This window comes from Engraulis encrasicolus, chromosome 4, assembly GCF_034702125.1.
Source record: "Engraulis encrasicolus isolate BLACKSEA-1 chromosome 4, IST_EnEncr_1.0, whole genome shotgun sequence".
Taxonomy (NCBI): domain Eukaryota; kingdom Metazoa; phylum Chordata; class Actinopteri; order Clupeiformes; family Engraulidae; genus Engraulis; species Engraulis encrasicolus.
The window spans coordinates 15,670,946-15,685,945 of record NC_085860.1 but is presented as its reverse complement, the minus strand read 5'-3'; the positions used below and the strand labels follow the sequence as shown (position 1 = coordinate 15,685,945).

The window sequence follows — 15,000 nt, the reverse complement described above, 5'->3', positions numbered from 1 at the left end:
AACGGGGGAGGGGGGTGTTACTGATGACCCCCAGTAATGCTTTGCCTGGTTAAGTGGCAGTACCAGTCATCTGTCATCCATTGTTTCTCCCCGCAGCGCAGATATCAAAATGAAGCCCAGCCCAGCCCAGCCCAGCCCAGCCCAGCCCAAAGCATCATGACTCTCTGATGGAGGGGGGAAATAAATCAGTGGATTAAATTAGCTCCGTACAATTAGCAAGACAAAGTCTTAATAGTCTTAATTAACCTTCATTAACATTAAGTAATTTGATAAATCAATAATGGATCAATGGACGCCGGTGACCTTTCGCATTGGGGCCAGATGGAGCAGTGTGGTAGTAGAGCCACTTTAGCGTATGGGGTAGTAGAGTAGAGAGCTTGGGGCAGATGGGGTGCCGAGCGGAGATGAGGCAGCAGCATTGGATCCCACCCCTTAGCTCAGCTGCTGTGCTGTGGCTGAGTTATTTTACTGGGTCAATTTACCATGAGTGGCCTGATACGACTCATAGAACTAATTAAGAATTATTTTACTGGGTCAATTTACCATGAGTGGCCTGATACGACTCACAGCCTAATTAATGCCAAGCATGGAGAGGCTGTTGTTAAATTAAAAGGTTTTATGAGCAGTGTTTGAGATTTATGGGAAGACATATGGGATAAACTCTGTTTCTTTACTTACTTTAATTACTTTTTTTTCAGGACATTGCACATTAATGAACATATATATACATACATACATTTATACATATACAGTACATGTAAATGTGCCATATTGTAGCCCAAAGGCTAATTTTCATCTGGTGTGCAAAAATAGGAGAGTTGTTGGAATGTATCATTCCTCCACCTTGGATGAATGATATGTCCTATACAAATGTATCAGCTTTTTTATGTATATAACTTATATTGGCCTCTGCTTTTAGGCGATTAAGTATGGTGTTATAATGTGGACAAAAGGTCCACGAGCGCCACTTACTGCTCACGCGAGGTATTTTATTCTGCGCGCGCGCGTAGACACTGTCGCGCGCGCGATTTTGCTCTGCGCGCGCGCGCAAACGCTGCCACGCGCGCGCAAACACCGTCTCACGCGCGAGAGGTGACATGAATTTCCTCACGCGCGCGAGCAGAAATATGAATATTTAAATTATCTCCTCCCACTGGTTAGCATAACAAATGAGGCGGAAGTTTGTTTAGTCCATAGTAGTCAAACACAGATCTCAGATCTCAATTGCTGATAGACTATCGTTGCTACGGTGGCTGCAAACGACCACCTTTGAAACACAACTGAAACGCAACTCACGGCTGCGCTGACAAGGGCATTCACCTCTTTATTAGTAAACCCATTTTATTTTTTGGTGGATGAAAACATTGTGTCAATATGCTATGTCTATGTTCGCCTTATTCACCCGGAACGTTCTAAAGACGTTGAGGGGTACACTTCAGGGGTACATTCGGCAACGCACCAGCTGTCATGCCGCCTCACTTTTGTGTGCCCAAATGTTCGTCCTCAAAGAGAAAAAAATCCTACCGTGGACAGACTTTCCACCGTTTCCCCAAAGAGCAGGCACTTCGCCGTGAATGTATAAATCACATAAAAAGGGATCCTGGTCCATATTTCAAGGTAAGATGCAAAATTATGTTCAATCATACGCATTAGCTAGCACAAATAAGCTAGCTCGCCAAACTTGTCTTGACTCATGTAGCCTAATGACGCGAATACCTCGGTGAAATAAAAAAATATGAATGTGTAATTACACAACGCTACATTTATATGATATTTCCAGATCGCTATTTTCAAGATTAGGCTTTTAATTGTGTGGTAAGCGATCCGATGGCCATTGATTTTGTGCTACCAGAACCAGTAGCATAGGCCTACTTGATTCCCTGATTGTCGCTCCCAACGCAGGACGCTCCCCGGTCAGCTCGCTCCCACTAGCCAGACTGTCGATCCCACCGCCATATAACGGAGCTAGTTATCTTTTTGATGTTAGTTTTTTGTTTCTAACCCTAAACCTAACCATAACCCTAAACCTAACCCTAACCCTAAATGGCTTGTATGTGGCAGTGTATGATAATACGTGAAATATAATCGGGTGGGACTACACGTCCGGGAGTGATAGAAACACCTGGGACTACACGTCCGGGAGCGATCTCAGTTGGGAGTGTCCATCTACCTCCCGGCCTACTTGTGCCAAAATCAAGTTGTTTTGCTAACGAACTAAAATGCATACCCTGGTATTTATGGTTACAGATCAACTCTGAGACCAAGGTTTGCTCTGAGCACTTTGAGAAGCAGNGTTTTGTAAAGACCGCCCGTGGTATCACAAAGCTTACAAGGATGCCGTGCCACTTTGTTCGCCTGAACTTCAGAGAGGCCAAAGAGGAGAATCATCATTCGCAGACCGAGGTTAGTTTGTTCAGTCAATATTCAACTGACATGTGTTTAGCAACCCTCTAATAATAATAATAATAAACTGAGCATAACCGCGTTCTTCCCGCGACCGTTCCGCCTTGGTATGTTTTGACCCCTTACATATCGCACGAAGCAAAGCGCTCAGGCCTGGGCAGGTTGCCGTGGCAACGCTTCGCACAGCCCTGGCTGGTAGAGCTGTGAAGGATTTTGAATGCCAGGCAGCCAGTAGGGTACAGGGTACAGTACAGGCAGTGTTGGGTAAGTTACTTTTTAAAAGTAGTTAGTTACTTTACTTTAGTTACTGCGTTCAATTGTAACTGAATTACTTTACTTATTACTAAATTTAAAAAGTAACTTGTTACTTATTACTTTACTTTTTCGCGGGAAAAGGGATTTTAACCAGCACACCTCATAATACACCTACTTCCCAAGGTTGTAGGCCGGCTGTGTAAATGGCCTAATATTTTAATCTGTGCAAACTGTAGGCCTACCTCTATGGAATCCCTCATATAGGCCTATTGTCATTCTCACATCTAAAATGCATTTCATGGTTGCCCTGTAGGCCTGTTTATAAAAGTGTCAATACATTTGAATCTAGTCTAACATTACGCCATAGAATAGAATATTGTATTTTATTGTCATGTCAGCATTAAAATTACTTTTGGTCTCAAAGAATAAAAACAGAATGAGTAAGGTGAGGTTGCCATACCAAACAGAAATGTTGTAGGTAGGACACTCTGCTTACATCCTCTCCTAGATGTTGCAGCTTAGGCTACTCCAAAGCCTTTCAGTTTCCTGCGCATTGCATTGCATATGCATCAACATTATTATTAAAGATTCTGCCGAATGCAGAATCCGTTCGTGCTGGAAGACGGTTTGATCAGGCACATTTGAATAGCCTGAAGAACGTGGCGGCCTCAACGCCATGGTGTTACTTGCGCTGTTGTTCTCACGTTATTATTCCCGTTATTCCTTGCGCTGGCTGCTGCTGACGGAGCTACCCAAATTGTTTTTTTTGTTTTTTTTGCCGTGTAGCCTATTTAATTGTCATCAGTGAGCACAAAAGAGGCTATGGCATTTGCGATATGGGGTACAGCTGTTTTAGAATGCATTAGCGTAACGATGAACTCGGAATGACTGTAGATTTAACTGCGCAGCGAATCACTTTCACTTTCCCTCTATGGCGTAAATTAAAAGGTTAGAAAAATTGATGGTGGAACTCCAAATATTGGAGTATGGTTAACCACATCACAGCGCAATGGGCTCATGAAAGTCCCAGTGAAAGACCTTGCATGCACGAGGAAGGAACAGCAGTCTACATGCGCGCGCTCTCACACACCCACACCTGAGAGCCCGAGAAGGGCTGAGGAAAACGGGACCCACTAGTTTGACGCCCTCTCGGTACTTCACATGGTAATCAAACATTTCAAACAAGCGATTTAAACAGCCATTCGCTGCATGTAGGACTACTAATAACAGCAGACCTTAAGATGATTTCAAGGCTGAAATTTATAACGAGTAACGACCGTTACGGCAGCGCAGTAACTGTAATTAAATTACTGAAATTTGAAGAGTAATGCGTTACGTTCCTACGTTAGTGCCAAAAGTAATTAAATTACGTAACGACGTTACTTTGTAACGCGTTACACCCAACACTGANGTACAGGGTAAGCTCGCTTTTATGCTGTTATTGAGAATTTGATTGAATGAGCAGGTTGTAAACTATTCTATGCATCAAAAAGCCCTATGTTCTGCGCAGTGCTCCTCCCTCCGAGTCCAGTGACTTTTTAATAACTCACTTTTCTAAAGTTTTAACTTGGATTTCTGTCACGTTTAAACGCCACCGCTCCTGGATCTCTCTCTATGCTGTGCCCTGCCTAGTATTTCTGAGTCCCCTGAAATAGGCTGTCTGCATTCTCTTTTTTAATGCACTGGGCCCTTTCTTTCAAATTAGTCAGTTTGTTTCAGATCTTGTCATTTCTGCTATAGGTGACTGCTCAAGATGTGGCTTCCTGTAGTTCAGAGATAGTTTTCAAAACTGCCTCAAGCTTATGTAGTAGTGTTAAGAATAAACAGGTGTGGAACATATGGCCTATATTTGAATAGTTGTGGGAATAACTGTGGGAACATGGAGCAGCAAGAATAAGCTGTGGGACCAATGGGCTGTGGGAACATAGAGCAGCTGACCCCCAACAGGGTCTTCATGGTTGTATGACCTGAATACATTTTCAAAGCGGAGCCACAGGATGCGGACTTCTACTCTTTTCCACTATTAGACGCGCCTTTGTCCTGCACCTGGCCTCAGGGAGGTGGGATGTCCATACTCTTACTTTTATAAAAATGTTTTATATTGACCACTAATTCTGTGCATGCTGTCATACAGAGATGATGACCCATTCCTGAAGTTGGACGCCAGAATGCAGGAAGGTGCTGTTTAAGAGCCTAGGTAGGTATTTGCTCTCAAGACACTTGTCTGCGACAATTTAGGAAACACTGTCAAAGTGTGTGAATGACGAAGACCAGCTTACAATGTTTTCTCTTCTCTTTTCTTTTGTTTCTGTGCTGTGTGGGACATGTTTGACATGTAAATAGACCACTAGGCTAGTTCAGTTGTTGGCGGTGGATTTATGTTGATTATAAATACAAGTCCTTTAGTAGGCTAGTAGGCTAACTAATTAATGCGAGCATGACCTACTGTGTCATGCTAAACAAGCAGGAAGCTGGGCATTCTTGGCGACTCTGAGAACTATAATACAGGCCAAGTCGTCATTGTTATAAGATGGTAATAACATCATCAAATATTTGCCCTGTTGAATGGATGTACGTTTTTGCGTCACATCCTGTTGATGCTAAAATTACGTGCACTGTTACATCAAGATTCATAAACTTGTCAGCAGTGCAGCCAGCCTTCTTTCTATGGTCGTAATGTAATCGTTTACAGCTCTCGAAATGAGCAGACAGCTCAGCTGCTTGGTGCATGCTCTTACCAATCGGTCTATATTATTCCCTCTTGCATTATTTATTTTCAGGCGGTGGAAGAAGCACTTGCAGGTATGCTACCGACCAGGCTCCTCAACATCAATCCGAGACGGAAGATGAACCGGGATGAAGCAGTTAGATTGAGGTAAACATCTACACACCCCTGTTCAAATTCCAGGTTTTTGTTACGTAAAAAAATGACAGAAAACAAACTTAAAGCTTTAAAAGGAAAGAATAGAAAATAAAAAACTTCTATCTACATCGTTGCATAAATATGCACACCCTTAACCTAATACCTTGTTGCAGCACCTTTGGCTTCTATTACAGCACTCAGTCTTTTGGGGGTAAGAGTCTATCAGCATGGCAAACATAGAAGTGACAATATTTGTACACTTATCTTTGCAAAAGTACTCAAAATCTGACAGATTGCGAATGCATCTCATCTGCACAGTCCTCCTCAGATTGCCCAACAGATTTTCTGTGTCATACAGGTCTGAACTCTGTCTGGGTCTTTCCAAAACCTCAATCTTATTCTAATGAAGCCATTTTTTGTTGATTTTTGGCATTTGCCTAAAAGTAATTGTCGTTCTGAATGATTAAGGTAATCCGCATCATTACCTTTCTAACAGGGGGCAGTATGTTTTATGCCACTACAATGGCCCCTGTGGAACTGTTCTAAATGCCAACCTCCCAGTTACAGCTGAAGAACGATAATCACATAGCATGATGCTGGCACCTTCATGCTTCACTTTACGCTTGGTGTTACCTTGGCAATGAGGTGTTGTTACCTTTTGTAATTATGTCCAAAATGTTAAACCTCGGTTTCACCTGACCATAATACGTCTTCCCACATGCATTTGGGAGATTACAGAAATATTTTTTGCAAAATGTACTCCACCAAGATTGAACTTTTTGGTCATAATTCGAAAGGGTATATTTGGCAAAAAACATCACCCCAATAACACCATACTTAAAGTGAAGTATGGTGGTGGGAGGGTTCTTTTGTGCTGTTTTTCTTCAGCTGTCACTGGGGCCTTCATTAGGTAGGAGGCAATTATGAACATTTCCACAGGGGCTGTGGTAGTGGCACAAAATCTTCGCCCCCCTGGTAGAAAGGTGAAGATGCAGAGACAATTCCCCTAAGCGCACACCTAAATCTACTAAAGACTGGCTTCACCAAAATAAAATGGAGGTTTTGGAATGGCCCAGATTGGGGGCCTTGTTGGGTGATCTGAGGAGGACTGTGGGAGATTGCACTCGCAATCTTTCTGATTTGGAGGGCTTTGCAAAGAGGGGTGAACGAATATTCAAGTGAAAAGAGAAGTCCGCGACACTGCTTGTCTATTTATTATTTAATCGAGCAACGTTTTGACCTTCAGGTCTTCATCAGGCAAAGACACTTTTATTAAATAATAAATTTAATAATAAATAATTAAATAATAAATAGACAAGCAGTGTCGCGGACTTCTCTTTTCACTTGGATTTACTCTCATTGTCCTGCACCTGGCCCATCGAGTGGGATGTGCACACATCTACTTCTCTGAGGGTGAACGAATATTGCCATATTAATGTGTGCCATGCTGAGACTCTTACCCACAAAAGACTGTGCTGTAATGAAGGCCAAATGTGCTGCAACTAAGTATTAATTTAAAGGTGTGTACATTTTTGCATTGCATTGCATTGCATTGAATAATAGTTTAGATTGAAGGAGGGTAAAGCTGTGAATTTATTTGTCTCTCTGTCATTTTTTTTACATCACAAAAACCTGGCATTTGAAGAGGGGTGTATAGACTTTTGGTAGCCACTGTACATGTAGAAATTATGTGTTCATATCACTAACCCTCTTGGTTTAGCACGATAATGAAAAGAACTGTGAGCAAAAATGTGGCTAGCAGAAAACCAGAGTGGCTAGTGACTTGGGAAAACCACTAGCCACTGTGGCCGGAGAGCAAAACATAATGTCAAACCCTTGTCTGTACCCAGACATGGGTTCTACCAGCTGTACGGATACCCAAACACAGCCTGTCACATCGTATGCAAAGCGCAAGTCTGAATTAAATTTTCTAAACACATGTACCTAAAAAGTGGACCACAGTCACCTTGTAGTTTGAATACTTTTACTTGAAGGAGAGGATTGTGCACATCCCAGAGAAAGGTGCAGTACGAAGGTCAACTGTAGTTTTCAGAGTGAGGAGTCTGCACACTTAGAATCGTTTTTGTTGCGTTTTATTTTTTCATGGCAGGATAACGTTTCTACCTCAACAGTCTTCTTCAGATTCTCAGATTCAGATTTTTCATTGTTTTTGGACAAGTTGGGTAAGACTGTATTATGTGCCAGTGCTTGAGTATTACCTGTTTGATTTCATTTGCCAACAATTAGAATTATTTTACACTGTCTGGACAAGATGTAGAAAACTACTACTGACCGACAGTGATATGTCATGTTCTTAATACTGTATATCCTGTCATTACAGACAAGGCGGCCGGAAACTTTGATGACCTCAATGACACTGGCTAGGTGAAGGACATCAAGAAAATGGCATCCGGTCACCAGACATCAGCTCATAAGCCACAACGTCATCAACCATTTTGCGCCAAAAATGAAGCCGTTCACATACCATGGCATCCTAAGCAGGTAATTTCATACCTCTCAGTAACCTCAGAATGTTGCTGGTGAAGGAGAACATCCCGTTCAATATCAATATTACACAGAATAAACAAAATCATCACTTCCCATAATTTCTACCACATGTTTCAATAGGCAGCACCACACTACTGTGCAACAGTGAGAGAGAGCGGGCAAGGACAAGTAAAACGGACCTACACTACAGCAAGACTTTGACACTTCTCCACGTGAGAGGCAGCCATCGCCCCCACCGTGGAGCAGTGTGTACCCAGTACCCCCAAAAGAGGAGATGATCCGACGCCATCACAGCCGATTTCCAAAATTGTACACCAAACTCTGTATGGGCGTGTGTGTGTGTGTGTGTGTGAGATATTGTAAAACTTTTCAGTCCTTCTTCTATACTATACAGTGTATAAATATGCATGTGAAAACCTAAATATGCATTAAAAACCATTACTGAGGTTAAGAAATGCATTATAACAAATACATCTGATTCAGGTGTACTGTACATTGAAATGTCTTTATTTGCCACAAATACATCACATCCTGGAAACCTGTACAATGTGTGGATTCAAAGGTCTGCCAGATCTTTGTGATGGCACAGGATTGCAGTGGAACCCAAACATAGCCTAGGAGCTCCCACGCCATCTCACCAACTGCCGATATGCAGTATGCCTGAATTTCCTGTACAGCAAAGAAATGTAGAGATTGTGCCTTCATCGAGAATAGGTCATTTGGAATCACAACAATTATTCAATTTACTTTGTGCGTGTGGTGTAGCTATTGCTGTTATTATGTTACTACTAGTGACCCATTTAGTTGAGCTTAATAGTCTACATGACATCTCTGCACTTGTGTTACCACTATTGGGATTGGCTGCTCCCTAAATGAAAATGAGAAAAACTTGCCCGGATGAAATGTTATGAACTGTGTGCGTTGTGCTGCTTGCTGAAGTAACATGACACCCACATCACCTTCCAGAAATAAAGTGTATACAGGCTACCTAACCAGAGTCCTAGAGACCTGTTGCTGCTGTGTGATGAAATCCAGGCAAAGACCCACCTGCTTTGGCAATTGCTGCAACATGTAAAAAAGGTAGACAGATTAGGCCCCTGTAGATATGGCATGTGTAGATGGATTCACTTAATTCTTTAACCACTTAAATGGCTTGGGTCAGACAAGCTGGGCTGCACACTGACCTCTTCCATGTTGCCCATGTGGTTTCGTTGGCTGTGTGTGACCACCTCCGTACAGGGGCAGATTTATTTATTTATTATTTATTTATTTATTTATTAAAATGTCTGCACCTTTTTATTAAATGTATTGCATTGCACTGGTATCACATTGCATTAAATGTACTAGCCAAGTGACACAAACAGAGCAGGTAAATACAGTCTTGATCTGTACCATTTATGTCACTTCTTAAAGATTCAATTATTCAACTCTATATTCGAAGAGGCCGGTATTGCGCTACCATTTTCCATGAACCAGTCAACTTCTGGGAGTCATTGCAGTACTTTGAGAAAGTGATCTTACTTTCTAGCCTAATCATTCATTGTGCTTGTGTCAGTATTGTAGTGTCATTGGTTATTTACAGTGTGTCGACGCCATCTACTGGATACTCCACGCACGGTTCATTTTCTATCCACTTAATCATTTCATTCCAAAGCACAGAGTGAGCTCTTTGATGCAATGTAGGCTAAATTCACCCAGAGCTCTAGTTGTGTATACCCGTTGGATCGCTGAATACATAGCCTACATTAAATCCATATTTCAGCCTCCGGTATCAAGTCAACTGCGGCCGTCTTGCACAGTGTCGTCACCAGCTATGGAGAACAGTGGCAAAATGAATGATTGTTCCAACCGATTTCAATAAAGGGTTTCTGATCTGACCGCTTGAATTGACTATCCAGCTCCCTCTTTTATTGCAATGCTTACCAGCAAAAGTATCAAACACACTTGAATCCTTACACATTACAAATATCTGACTGGACCATCGTAGGAAACAGGTTTGTACCGGTAGGCCTATGTCTCTCAGTCATGCATCATGCACGGAGCTGGATTTCAGTGAAACATTGCACTTACAACATGTTAACTTAAGGTCTATGTAAACGTGCATTTTGGTCTTCTTTGCAAAACAACTATGTCATCATGCCAAATACCTAGCCTGCTAACTTTAAGCTCTTAAAACACACTCGTCGTGAGCAAAATGAAGCTTGACAGGAATAGGCCTAGTCCTTGGCTACAACACGAACCATATTCAGTTGATGAAATGTCTACTCACTTTATTCCTCATCTGCTGTCTGCGAATCTCAACAAGTTCGCCCATGAAATAAACAATTAAAAACAATGTTTTCATAAAAATGGGTAAGAAATAGAGGTAAATGCCCTTGTCAGCAACCTTCAGTCATTCCACTCCTCAGTAAACGCGAGCTGCAGTTACCGTAGCAACGATATAAACAATTGATCTTGATATCTGTGTATGACTATTTCGGACTAAACAAACTTCCGCCTCGTTGGTTATGCTAATCAGTGGGAGGAGATAATTTAAATATTCATATTTCTGCTCGCGCGCGTGAGGAAAGTCATGTCACCTCTCGCGCATGAGACGGTGTTTGTGCGCGCGTGGCAGCGTTTGCGCGCGCGCACAGAGCAAAATCGCGCGCGCGACAGTGTCTACGCGCGCGCGCAGAATAAAATACCTCGCGTGTGCAGTAAGTGGCGCTCGTGGACCTTTTGTCCACATTATGACGCCATAATTAAGTGATTTGGGATATTTATTTCTCGTAGCCTCTTTGCGCAGATTGCGCCTCTTTGCGTTTTCTCATTGCTGAAAAGACTCAATTTCATCGTAACAGCATTGCAATAGCATTACCGAGAGCCGTAGCCTCTTACTGCAGACGGGCCCATTGATGGACCTATTCACTCTTTGGTGAAAATACTCAACTACATCATAATATTGCTAATGACATTACCTAGAGCCTTAACTTGTTAAGACACGGCGTTATAAATTGGCTGTTACCAGAGTGGAAATGACCAAGTCGTAGTGCATGAGAAAAGGACTTGTGTTATGTCATAGTATTGTAGTACTATGGTAGTGAACTTTTCAATGACTATTACAGCGTGCCACTGTATGCATGGCGAAGGGGCTACGTAACAAACACATGGTCATGACAATGTTGGTGATAGTAAGGTTATAACATAGGCTCTGTGCTAAGCGGTTAATGTCTTTATTTCTGTGTTTATTTCCTCAAGTCAAGTGGGTTTGTTTGTCATTTCAGCAATATGGTGAAACCCCATTGCTGAACAGTGTTGATTACGCATTAGTGGACACTCATGTGGGCACATGTTATACTCCTTACATGTGTGTGGATGTGCAAATGTTTTTTTCAAACCAACGGGCCCATTAGCCGACCCACTTGAAAAAAAAAACCCAAAAACATTCCTCCACACATGAAATGTTAATTGCCTTACAGGCCAAAATGAATAAATTCATGCACATAAAAAATGACCTCTTGTTTTGTTTTGCTTTGTCCCACCTGTCCTATCATTCTGTTTGTTTTGTCCCTGTTTTTGTTATGCCGCTAAGGAGACATAGAAAAAAAAGAGTTACGAGTTCTTAAATGGCTTTGGAGCGTGTGGACATGTGTGCACTGTAAAACATTGCAGCCAGTTAAACGTAAAAAAGTAAGTTGCACTGCCGCTCTAAGTTTGTCAGTCAAGTTAAGTCAGTTAAGTTTGTCACTCAATAGCAAAAGCAGTTGAGTTGAGTTAAGCCTCGAGTTGAGTTAACTTACAAACTTAAGGCAGCAGGCAAATTAGCTTTTTTACGTTTAACTGGCTTGCAATGTTTTACAGTGTGCGTGCGTGTGCATGCTTGTGTGTGTGTACATGCACATACACAGGGCTCTAAATTAGCACCAGCCAACCGGCCAAATGCTGGTGAAATTTCATTTTGGTTGGTAGAAAAGACCAACTTACTAGCCACGTTGACCCATTAGTGAGTATGTGTTTGGTTAGTAAGATTGGTGAAAAATGTTAATTTAGGGCCCTGCACATACATACTGAATGTAGGAAAAGTGTGTGAGGGCAGGCGGTGTTGTGTTGTGATGATCCAGTGCCAGAAGCATGCCAGGCTCTCCCTCATGGTTTCTGGATGGATTTGTCGATCCAGTCTTAATTACCCATCCCAAGATTAATGTTGTTTACTCTCCAGAGTTCTGGCCCTCCCCAGGCCAGTGCCACTGGCAGATGTCGCAATTGGAAGTCGAAATTGGAGAAAACATTTGTCATGGAGGAAAAGAAGGCAAATATTGGCAGAGAGAGTGCTCTACTCTGTCAAGGAAGGCACTGGCAGGCTCGCGGCGCGACAGGGAGTTTTAGAAAAGGACAGCTGCCCAGCCTGGTGCACCCTCTGGTTTCCCTCTCTCTCTCCCTCTCTCTCTCTCTCTCTCTCTCTCTCTCTCTCTCTCTCTCTCTCTCTCTCTCTCTCTCTCTCTCTCTCTCTCTCTCTCTTGTATACCCCTCTCTCTCTCTCTCTCTCTCTCTCTCTCTCTCTCTCTCTCTCTCTCTATCTATCTATCTCTCTCTCTCCCCCTTCTACAGGTATCTCTCCTCTCTTTCTATCTCTGTCTCTCTCCTTCTCTCTGTCTGTGTCTATCTGTCTGTCTGTCTGTCTGTCTGTCTGTCTGTGTGTGTGTGTGTCTCTCTCTCTCTCTCTCTCTCTCTCTCTCTCTCTCTCTCTCTCTCTCTCTCTCTCTCTCTCTCTCTCTCTCTCTCTCTCTCTCTCACACACACACACACACACTCTTATTCTCCCTCTCTCTCTCTCTCTCTCTCTCTCTCTCTCTCTCTCTCTCTCTCTCTCTCTCTCTCTCTCTCTCTCTCTCTCTCTCTCTCTCTCTCTCTCTCTCTCTCTCTCAGATGTCCCCAAAATCTCTCTCCCTCTCTGACCCCCTCCACCCCCCCCCCACCCCCCGCCCCCCCTCTCTAAAGTGACCCGGCGCCAGCTCTCTGCCTCGGACTCTGCCCTTCACAGCCGGCCGCTGGCGCCAAAGCCCCGCGCTAAGCTACAATTAGCCCAGTGCTGTGTTTTACAAGCGTTTACGCGGCGGGCGCCTTGGCGTAGCCCTGTGGCCCTTTACTCCTCTCCACTCCTCTTCTACACCTCTCCGCTACCACGCTGCCGCTACTCTCCTCTCCTCTTCTCCCGCGGTCCCACTCCCCAGACAAGGCGAACACTTAATGAGCACTGGGACGCCGTTGTCATGGCGACGGGCAGATAAATGGGGATGAACTCTTGAAAAGGGGCTATAAAAACGGAGGAGTTTGTGTGTGTTTGTGTGTGTGCGTGTGCGTGTGTGTGTGCGTGTGCGTGTGCGTGTGTGCGCGTAAACTTGTGTACGTAAGTGTGTGCAAATGTGTTTTGTGGTCACTGACACCGCTGTGAAGCCCTTCACTAAAAAAGAATAAACATTGTGTAACAAAGTAAACACTGACACTAAAATGAGCCGTTGGATAAAATAGGGGCCTTCACAAAGTAAAACAGTGTCATAACAAGGCCCCACGGCAGAGCTAAGAGTTTACTTTATGTCATCAATTTATTAATTTTACAACTTAAACATTATTTATATGTGAGTATTTTTGGCGTGCACTTATATGGTAAATCCTGTGTACTGTCAAGAAGGCTCTTCTCTGGTGCTGTGGAAAGTTACAGAGGAACACAGTGTCATAACAACATGGCCCCTCAGCTAAGCAAAGTGTCTAAGAGTCATCAATTCATTCATTTTATGATTTATTTACACGTGGTGTTTGATGCTGTGGGTGGATAAACAGCAATCTATTTATGTATGGTTATTTTTTCCATCAAAACACTTTGTGTCAAACACTGTATAGTGTCAATAGGTCTCCGTTGTCCGTATAATCTATTCATTTTATGTTTCAAACATAACATAACATGAACAAAGACCTACTTAACATTTATCGTGTCAAAGGGTCTCTGTTCTGATGCTGCCGGTGGAAAAACATTAGTCTGTTTCTTTTGTTTTAATCGATTAGTTTTTAATGATTTCTTTTTTATTTAAATATGTTGCTCTTTATGCCTTTATTGTGACAGGACAGTTACAGTGGGACAGGAAATGAGCGGGATAGAGAGACAGGGAAGGACCGGCAAATGACCCGGGCCAGAATCGAACCCAGGATGCCGGCATAGCAACCCAGCGCGCCACTGTTAGGCCACGACAGGGCCAGTTTTTAATGATTTCGTTGATGTTTTTTTTTATCTAGTCATGATTTCATTCATACTTTAAAGTTTATGATTTAAACATTGTATTACATAGCATCAATAAAACAAATACTACTTGTCTATAGTGCCAACGGGACTCTTCTCTCATGCTGCAGGTGGAAACATCAATTTATCAATTTCATGATTTTCCATGCATAGTATGGTGTAGTATGGTGTGTGTGTTTATTCGTATGTGTCTAGTGTGTCCGTTCATGAGTGTCTAGTGTGTCCGTTCATGAGTGTGTGTGTGTGTGTGTGTGTGTGTGTGTGTGTGTGTGTGTGTGTGTGTGTGTGTGTGTGTGTGTGTGTGTGTGTGTGTGTGTGTGTGTGTGTGTGTGTGTGTGTGTGTGTGTGTGTGTGTGTGTGTGTGCGCGCGTGCCTGCCTGCCTGCCTGCCTGCCTGCCTGCATGTGTGTCCTATCTGTGTGTGGGGGATCCCGGTTGGGCTCTGTGTTTTGGGTGCTGGTGTGTGGTGATGTCAGAGGCTTCAGATGAACACTGAGCAGCTGTCCCCAAGCAGGTCTCAGCTGACGACCAACAGAGCGAGGGGGGGAGGGGAGGAGAAAGGAAGGGAGGGAGGGAGAGGCAGGGAGAGAGGGTGGAGGATTGGGGGAGGAGGGGAAGAGAGAGAGAGAGAGCAAGAGAGAGAGAGAGAGAGCAGGAGAGAGGGAAGAAGGGAGGAAGGGAGAGAGGGAGGGAGGACA

At 43.2% G+C, this 15,000-nt stretch overlaps 1 long non-coding RNA gene across 2 annotated transcripts; it reads left to right on the top strand.

Moving 5' to 3' along the window:
* The first annotated feature begins 2,359 nt into the window (after positions 1–2,359).
* Positions 2,360–9,812, top strand: LOC134446726 (uncharacterized). Of its 2 annotated transcripts, XR_010034467.1 has the most exons (5): positions 2,360–2,403; positions 4,793–4,855; positions 5,439–5,533; positions 7,863–8,023; positions 8,150–9,812. It is a non-coding gene; the product is annotated as an uncharacterized LOC134446726 (long non-coding RNA). The 2 variants fall into 2 exon arrangements; XR_010034468.1 differs by lacking the exon at positions 2,360–2,403 and having other exon boundaries at positions 4,772–4,855.
* The last annotated feature ends 5,188 nt before the right edge of the window (positions 9,813–15,000 follow it).